Raw genomic sequence first — 8,243 nt, forward strand, 5'->3', positions numbered from 1 at the left:
CTCGATATTAACTGTGGTAGGTGGGGGGGTTAATCTCTATATTAACTGTGGTAGGTGGGGGGGTTAATCTCGATATTAACTGTGGTAGGTGGGGGGGTTAATCTCTATATTAACTGTGGTAGGTGGGGGGGGGGTTAATCTCGATATTAACTGTGGTAGGTGGGGGGGGTTAATCTCGATATTAACTGTGGTAGGTGGGGGGGTTAATCTCGATATTAACTGTGGTAGGTGGAGGGTTAATCTCGATATTAACTGTGGTAGGTGGGGGGGGGGGGGTTAATCTCTATATTAACTGTGGTAGGTGGGGGGGTTAATCTCTATATTAACTGTGGTAGGTGAGGGGGTTAATCTCGATAGTAACTGTGGTAGTTGGGGGGGGGGTTAATCTCTATATTAACTGTGGTAGGTGGGGGGTTAATCTCTATATTAACTGTGGTAGGTGGGGGGGTTAATCCCTTTATTAACTGTGGTAGGTGGGGGGTTAATCTCGATAGTAACTGTGGTAGTTGGGGGGGGGGGTTAATCTCTATATTAACTGTGGTAGGTGGGGGGTTAATCTCTATATTAACTGTGGTAGGTGGGGGGGTTAATCCCTTTATTAACTGTGGTAGGTGGGGGGGGGGTTTCATCTCTATAGTAACTGTGGTAGGTGGGGGGGTTAATCTCTATATTACCTGTGGTAGGTGGGGGGGTTAATCTCTATATTAACTGTGGTAGGTGGGGGGGGGGTTTCATCTCTATATTAACTGTGGTAGGTGGGGGGGTTAATCTCTATATTAACTGTGGTAGGTGGGGGGGGTTTCATCTCTATATTAACTGTGGTAGGTGGGGGGGTTAATCTCTATATTAACTGTGGTAGGTGGGGGGTTAATCTCGATATTAACTGTGGTAGGTGGGGGGGTTAATCTCTATATTAACTGTGGTAGGTGGGGGGGTTAATCTCTATATTAACTGTGGTAGGTGGGGGGGTTAATCTCTATATTAACTGTGTTAGGTGGGGGGGTTAATCTCTATATTAACTGTGGTAGGTGGGGGGGTTAATCTCTATATTAACTGTGGTAGGTGGGGGGGTTAATCTCTATATTAACTGTGTTAGGTGGGGGGGTTAATCTCTATATTAACTGTGGTAGGTGGGGGGGTTAATCTCTATATTAACTGTGGTAGGTGGGGGGGGGGGTTAATCTCTATATTAACTGTGGTAGGTGGGGGGGTTAATCTCTATATTAACTGTGGTAGGTGGGAGGGTTAATCTCTATATTAACTGTGGTAGGTGGGGGGGTTAATCTCTATATTAACTGTGGTAGGTGGGGGGTTAATCTCTATATTAACTGTGGTAGGTGGGGGGGTTAATCTCTATATTAACTGTGGTAGGTGGGGGGGGGGTTTCATCTCTATAGTAACTGTGGTAGGTGGGGGGGTTAATCTCTATATTACCTGTGGTAGGTGGGGGGGTTAATCTCTATATTAACTGTGGTAGGTGGGGGGGGGGTTTCATCTCTATATTAACTGTGGTAGGTGGGGGGGTTAATCTCTATATTAACTGTGGTAGGTGGGGGGGGTTTCATCTCTATATTAACTGTGGTAGGTGGGGGGGTTAATCTCTATATTAACTGTGGTAGGTGGGGGGTTAATCTCGATATTAACTGTGGTAGGTGGGGGGGTTAATCTCTATATTAACTGTGGTAGGTGGGGGGGTTAATTTCTATAGTAACTGGTAGGTGGGGGGGTTAATCTCTATATTAACTGTGGTAGGTGGGGGGGTTAATCTCTGTATTAACTGTGGTAGGTGGGGGGTTAATCTCGATATTAACTGTGGTAGGTGGGGGGGGGTTAATCTCTATAGTAACTGTGGTAGGTGGGGGGGTTAATCTCTATATTAACTGTGGTAGGTCGGGGGGTTAATCTCTATATTAACTGTGGTAGGTGGGGGGGTTAATCTCTATATTAACTGTGGTAGGTGGGGGGGTTAATCTCTATATTAACTGTGGTAGGTGGGGGGTTAATCTCGATATTAACTGTGGTAGGTGGGGGGGGTTAATCTCTATAGTAACTGTGGTAGGTGGGGGGGTTAATCTCTATATTAACTGTGGTAGGTGGGGGGGTTAATCTCGATATTAACTGTGGTAGGTCGGGGGGTTAATCTCTATATTAACTGTGGTAGGTGGGGGGGTTAATCTCTATATTAACTGTGGTAGGTGGGGGGGTTAATCTCGATATTAACTGTGGTAGGTGGGGGGGGGTTAATCTCTATAGTAACTGTGGTAGGTGGGGGGGTTAATCTCTATAATAACTGTGGTAGGTGGGGGGGTTAATCTCTATATTAACTGTGGTAGGTGGGGGGTTAATCTCTATATTAACTGTGGTAGGTGGGGGGGGGGTTAATCTCTATATTAACTGTGGTAGGTGGGGGGGTTAATCTCTATATTAACTGTGGTAGGTGGGGGGGTTAATCTCTATATTAACTGTGGTAGGTGGGGGGGTTAATCTCTATATTAACTGTGGTAGGTGGGGGGGGTTAATCTCTATATTAACTGTGGTAGGTGGGGGGGGGTTAATCTCTATATTAACTGTGGTAGGTGGGGGGGTTAATCTCTATATTAACTGTGGTAGGTGGGGGGGTTAATCTCTATATTAACTGTGGTAGGTGGGGGGGTTAATCTCTATATTAACTGTGGTAGGTGGGGGGGTTAATCTCTATATTAACTGTGGTAGGTGGGGGGGGTTAATCTCTATATTAACTGTGGTAGGTGGGGGGGGGTTAATCTCTATATTAACTGTGGTAGGTGGGGGGGTTAATCTCTATATTAACTGTGGTAGGTGGGGGGGGGTTAATCTCTATATTAACTGTGGTAGGTGGGGGGGGTTAATCTCTATATTAACTGTGGTAGGTGGGGGGGTTAATCTCTATATTAACTGTGGTAGGTGGGGGGGTTAATCTCTATATTAACTGTGGTAGGTGGGGGGGGTTAATCTCTATATTAACTGTGGTAGGTGGGGGGGGTTAATCTCTATATTAACTGTGGTAGGTGGGGGGGTTAATCTCTATATTAACTGTGGTAGGTGGGGGGGTTAATCTCTATATTAACTGTGGTAGGTGGGGGGGTTAATCTCTATATTAACTGTGGTAGGTGGGGGGGGTTAATCTCTCTATTAACTGTGGTAGGTGGGGGGGTTAATCTCTATATTAACTGTGGTAGGTGGGGGGGTTAATTTCTATAGTAACTGTGGTAGGTGGGGGGGGGTTAATCTCTATATTACCTGTGGTAGGTGGGGGGGGTTAATCTCTATATTAACTGTGGTAGGTGGGGGGGGGGTTCATCTCTATAGTAACTGTGGTAGGTGGGGGGGGTTAATCTCTATATTACCTGTGGTAGGTGGGGGGTTAATCTCTATATTAACTGTGGTAGGTGGGGGGTTAATCTCGATATTAACTGTGGTAGGTGGGGGGGGGGGTTTCATCTCTATAGTAACTGTGGTAGGTGGGGGGTTAATCTCGATATTAACTGTGGTAGGTGGGGGGGGGGTTTCATCTCTATAGTAACTGTGGTAGGTGGGGGGGGGTTAATCTCTATAGTAACTGTGGTAGGTGGGGGGGTTAATCTCTATATTACCTGTGGTAGGTGGGGGGGTTAATCTCTATATTAACTGTGGTAGGTGGGGGGGGGGTTTCATCTCTATAGTAACTGTGGTAGGTGGGGGGGGTTAATCTCTATAGTAACTGTGGTAGGTGGGGGGGTTAATCTCTATATTAACTGTGGTAGGTGGGGGGGTTAATCTCTATATTAACTGTGGTAGGTGGGGGGGTTAATCTCTATATTAACTGTGGTAGGTGGGGGGGTTAATCTCTATATTAACTGTGGTAGGTGCGGGGGGTTCATCTTTATAGTAACTGTGGTATGTGGGGGGGTTAATCTCTATAGTAACTGTGGTAGGTGGGGGGGGGGATTCATCTTTATAGTAACTGTGGTAGGTGGGGGGGTTAATCTATATATTAACTGTGGTAGGTGGGGGGGTTAATCTCTATATTAACTGTGGTAGGTGGGGGGGTTAATCTCTATATTAACTGTGGTAGGTGGGGGGGGGTTAATCTCTATAGTAACTGTGGTAGGTGGGGGGGTTCATCTCCATAGTAACTGTGGTAGGTGGAGTTAATCTCCATAGTAACTGTGGGAGGTGGGGAATTTTTTTCCCAGAAATATACTCTATTCATGAAAAACTGTCAAAGATATTACAAAGCTGTTCCAAGTTGACATTCCGGAAAGTCCTCATGAAATCAGTTTCCTTCAATACATAACGTGAGTTGCCTCACGACCCTTCCATTCCATTTTACATGCAAGGGACATTTGCATTGCACAACAAAACCATATTTTAGTGTATACAACCCGAGGGGTTTTCCACAGGTTCCAGCCCCTCGGTTCACTATGGCGGGAGGACCTTACACAATGGTCTTTCCAAATTGAGCCTTTGTACCGGCTGCCTCAAGCTTTCGTGTGTCTTTCAGCACGTAGTCCTGGAGCTTGGAATGTGCCAGTCTGCAACACTTGGTCACAGACAACTCTTTGCCCTGGAAGAGCAGAAACTTTCGGGCAGACCAAAGAGCGTCTTTAATCAAATTGATGGTCCTCCAGCAACAGTTGATGTTCATCTCGGTGTGCATCCCTGGCAACAGACTATAGAGCACAGACTCCTGTGTTACAGAGCTGCTTGGGATAACCTCGACAAAAACAATTGCATCTCTTTCCATTCCTGCTTTGCAAAGACGCATTCCAGAAGGAGGTGGGCAACAGTCTCCTCCCCACCGCAGCCACCTCGAGGGCATAGTGTAGAGGGGTCGAGACTCCAGGCGTGCAGGATGATCTGACAGGGAGGGCCCTTCTCACCACCAGCCGCGCTATGTCTTGCCGTTTGTTTGAAAGTTCTGGTGATGAGGCATTCTGTCAAATGACTTTGGCAGTCTGCTTGGGGAACCATCCGACAGGATCCACCATCTCCTTTTCCCATAGGGTGTGAGGACATTCTCAAAGGTGTTCTTCTGCACTAACCTTTCCACGAAGGATAGGTGGTACGGCACGGTCCAAATGGTTGGAGCGTTCCACGGGAATGTGACCAGACCCATCCTTCACAACACCGGGGACAGATTGAACCTCAGCACGTAGTAACTCTTGGTGTTTGCATACTGGGCTCTAGGCACAGCTTGATCCAGCTACACACGAAGGTAGTCATCAGGATGAGGGTGACGTTGGGTACATTTTTCCCGCCCCTGTCCAGAGGTTTGAACATCGTGTCCCTCCGGAACCGGTCCATGTTGCATCTCCAGATAAAGTGGAAATTGGCTCGGGTCACCACCACGGCACAGGAGTGGGTTCTGGGCCAGACCTGCGTCACATACAGCAACAACGTGAGTGCCTCGCACCTGATGACCAGATTCTTACCCACAATGGAGAGAGATTGCTGCTCCCACATGCTCAGTTCATGGTGTACCATGGCTACTCGCTCCTTCCAGGTTTTGTCACACGCCCTGGCCCTTCCGAACCATATCCCCAGCATCTTTAGGTAGTCTGACCTGTTGGTGAAGGGGGCAAAGGATCGGTCGGCCCAGTTCCCAAAGAACATGGCCTCATTCTTGCCCTGGTTAACTTTGGCTCCCGAGGCCAGTTCGAACTTGTCGCAGTTCCTCATCAGTCTGCAAACGGACAGCGGGTCCCAGCAGAAGATGGTGACATCGTCCATGTCCAGGGAGGTTTTTTAACCTGAGTGCGTCCGCTGCCTGGGATTGTCACCCCTCTTATGCCCCCATCCTCCCTAATGGACTCAGCAAAAGGTTCGATACAGCAAACAAACAAGACAGGGGAGAGAGGACAGTCCTGTCTGACTCCAGATTGGATCGGGAAACTTTCTGATTCCCACCCATTGATTCAGACTGCGCTGCTGATGTTTGTGTAGAGCAGTTTGATCCAATTGCGGAATCCATCCCCAAACCCCATTTTGGAGATCACATCCATCATGCAGGTGTGCGATATCCGGTCAAAAGCCTTCTCCTGGTCCAAGCTGATGAGGCAGGTGTCCACCCTCCTGTCCCGTACATAGGTGATCGTATCCCTGAATAGCACAAGTCTATCAGAGATATTTCTGCCGGGTATAGTACAGGTCTGATCAGGGTGAATCACCAACTCCAGAGCAGACTTGACTCGACTGGCGATGACTTTGGACAGAATCTTGTCGTCTACGTTAAGCAGTGAGATGGGCCGCCAATTTCTGATTTCCGCCCTCTCCCCCTTCCACTTGTAGATGATGGTGATGATGCCTTTCCTCATGGATTCTGACATGCTGCCGGCCAGAAGCATACTCTCGTATACTTCCAGCAGGTCTGGGCCGATCCAATCCCACAGAGTCAAACACAACTCAACTGGTAAACCGTCGCTTCCGGGAGTTTTACTCATCTCAAAAGACCTGAAGGCCTTTGCCAGCTCGTCCAGAGTTAGCGGTTTGTCCAGACTCTCCTTCGTGCTGTCATCTAAGACCTCCGTGATAGATGACAGGAAGGACTGGGAGGCTCTGCTGTCCATGAGCTTCATGATGTACAGACCAGCATAAAAGGATTTGCTGATCCTTAGTATGTCAGACTGTGAAGACGTCACTGGTACGTCCTCTTCCTTCAGGCTGCTGATCACAGAGCTCTCTCTCTGTGTACATTGTGCAAGAAGTAACACGAGCACATCTCATCCTGCTCAATGGAGCGGACTCTGGAGCAGAAGATGATCTTGCAGGCATCCATGGCAAAGAGTGAGGCCTGCTGTCTCTTCACCTTGTGGAGGTCCTCCTTGACCTCGACCCCCATCGACTGCAGCCGGAGGAGATTTAGCATTCTTTTCTGGAGTCGGGACATTTCCCTCTGTCTCGCTCTCTCGCCCTCTGAACACCTTTGAAGATAAAGAACCTCTCGATGTTCTCCTTGATCACCTCCCACCAGTGAACTGGAGACTCAAAGAGGGGTTTCATGGTCCTCCAACCTTTGTAATCCCTTTTGAGTTCCTCAATGTTCTCTGAGGTTAGCAGTGTAACATTCAGCTTCCACGTCCCCCTGTCAACCCACTGGTCATCCTGTAAGTGACAGTCAGCCAGTAAGAGGCAGTGGTCAGAGAAAAACACCGGCTTGATGTCGGTGGATCTGACCATGAAAACACGGGACACAAACAGGAAGTGAATCCTGGAACAGGCAGACCAGTCCGGTCTTGACGTCCTGCAGTTTGGCATCTTTTACTGTTTCCATTAGGAATGTGGACGTGTATCCAGTTTGCTGATGTCACTGCCAGATCGTCCAGCTGCATTAATGATGCAGTTGAAGTCACCATCTAGAATGATCGGTCTGGACATCACTAGCAGTAGTAGGAGCTGCTGGAGGTCAGCCAGCCGCTCGCTGTTTTGGACAGGGGTGTACATGTTGATTAACCGGAGCGGAGAATTGTTGTACATTACGTCTTCTATGAGAAGGCGACCGCCCGCCACCTCCTTAACTTGGGAGATGGTGAAATTGCCTCCCTGCAGCAGAATACTCAGGCCGGAGGAACAGCAATCATTTCCCCCAGACTAGATCAATGGCCCGTGGGACCACCGTCACGTAGTGGACTTAACGCTTTGCATGTTAATTCTACAGTCCATTCACCCCACAACTGGATCCTCATCCCCAGGGACTCTAAGGAAGAAAGTGCAGGGTGGCAGGGAGAAGGTGGGGAATGTCACTCAGTAAATTGCTCTTTGAAGACCCAGTACAGACACAATGGGCCGAATGGCTGCCTCTGTGTTGTAAGAATTCAGTGATTCTGTAACGATCCAAATACTGAAGTGACTCTGACCTCATTCTTCAAACACACAGCAATAACTGGGGAATGTTCAACATGCTAATACAGGTGACTCCATGGCTCAGGGGTTAGAGCACTGGTCCTGTAAACCAGGGGTCATGAGTTTAAATCTCATTGGGGCCTCAGTGCATTCAATTGAACTTTCTAAACTCACCATCAAACAGCCAATCATTTGTATTTAAATATTAAACAGTTCCCATGCTGACCTTGGAAAAACAGGTTCTCTCGCTCTCCATTTCTCCTTCTATCACGACCCAACCTGCTCTCTCTCCTGTCTGTACCCTCTCTCTCCACTTCCCCCTCTCTCAGTAACCAGAGAACAGAGGTTGAATGTGGAAAGATTTTCGTACAGGAGGAGGCCATTTGTCCCATCGTGTCCATGCT

General features: G+C 48.0%; 1 non-coding gene across 1 annotated transcript; it reads left to right on the forward strand.

Moving 5' to 3' along the window:
* The first annotated feature begins 7,909 nt into the window (after positions 1 to 7,909).
* On the forward strand, positions 7,910 to 7,984 carry trnat-ugu (transfer RNA threonine (anticodon UGU)). Its single transcript has one exon. It is a non-coding gene; the product is annotated as a tRNA-Thr (tRNA).
* Positions 7,985 to 8,243: the final 259 nt, after the last annotated feature.

The sequence above is a fragment of the Heterodontus francisci genome, chromosome 39 (genome assembly GCF_036365525.1).
Source record: "Heterodontus francisci isolate sHetFra1 chromosome 39, sHetFra1.hap1, whole genome shotgun sequence".
Taxonomy (NCBI): Eukaryota; Metazoa; Chordata; class Chondrichthyes; order Heterodontiformes; family Heterodontidae; genus Heterodontus; species Heterodontus francisci.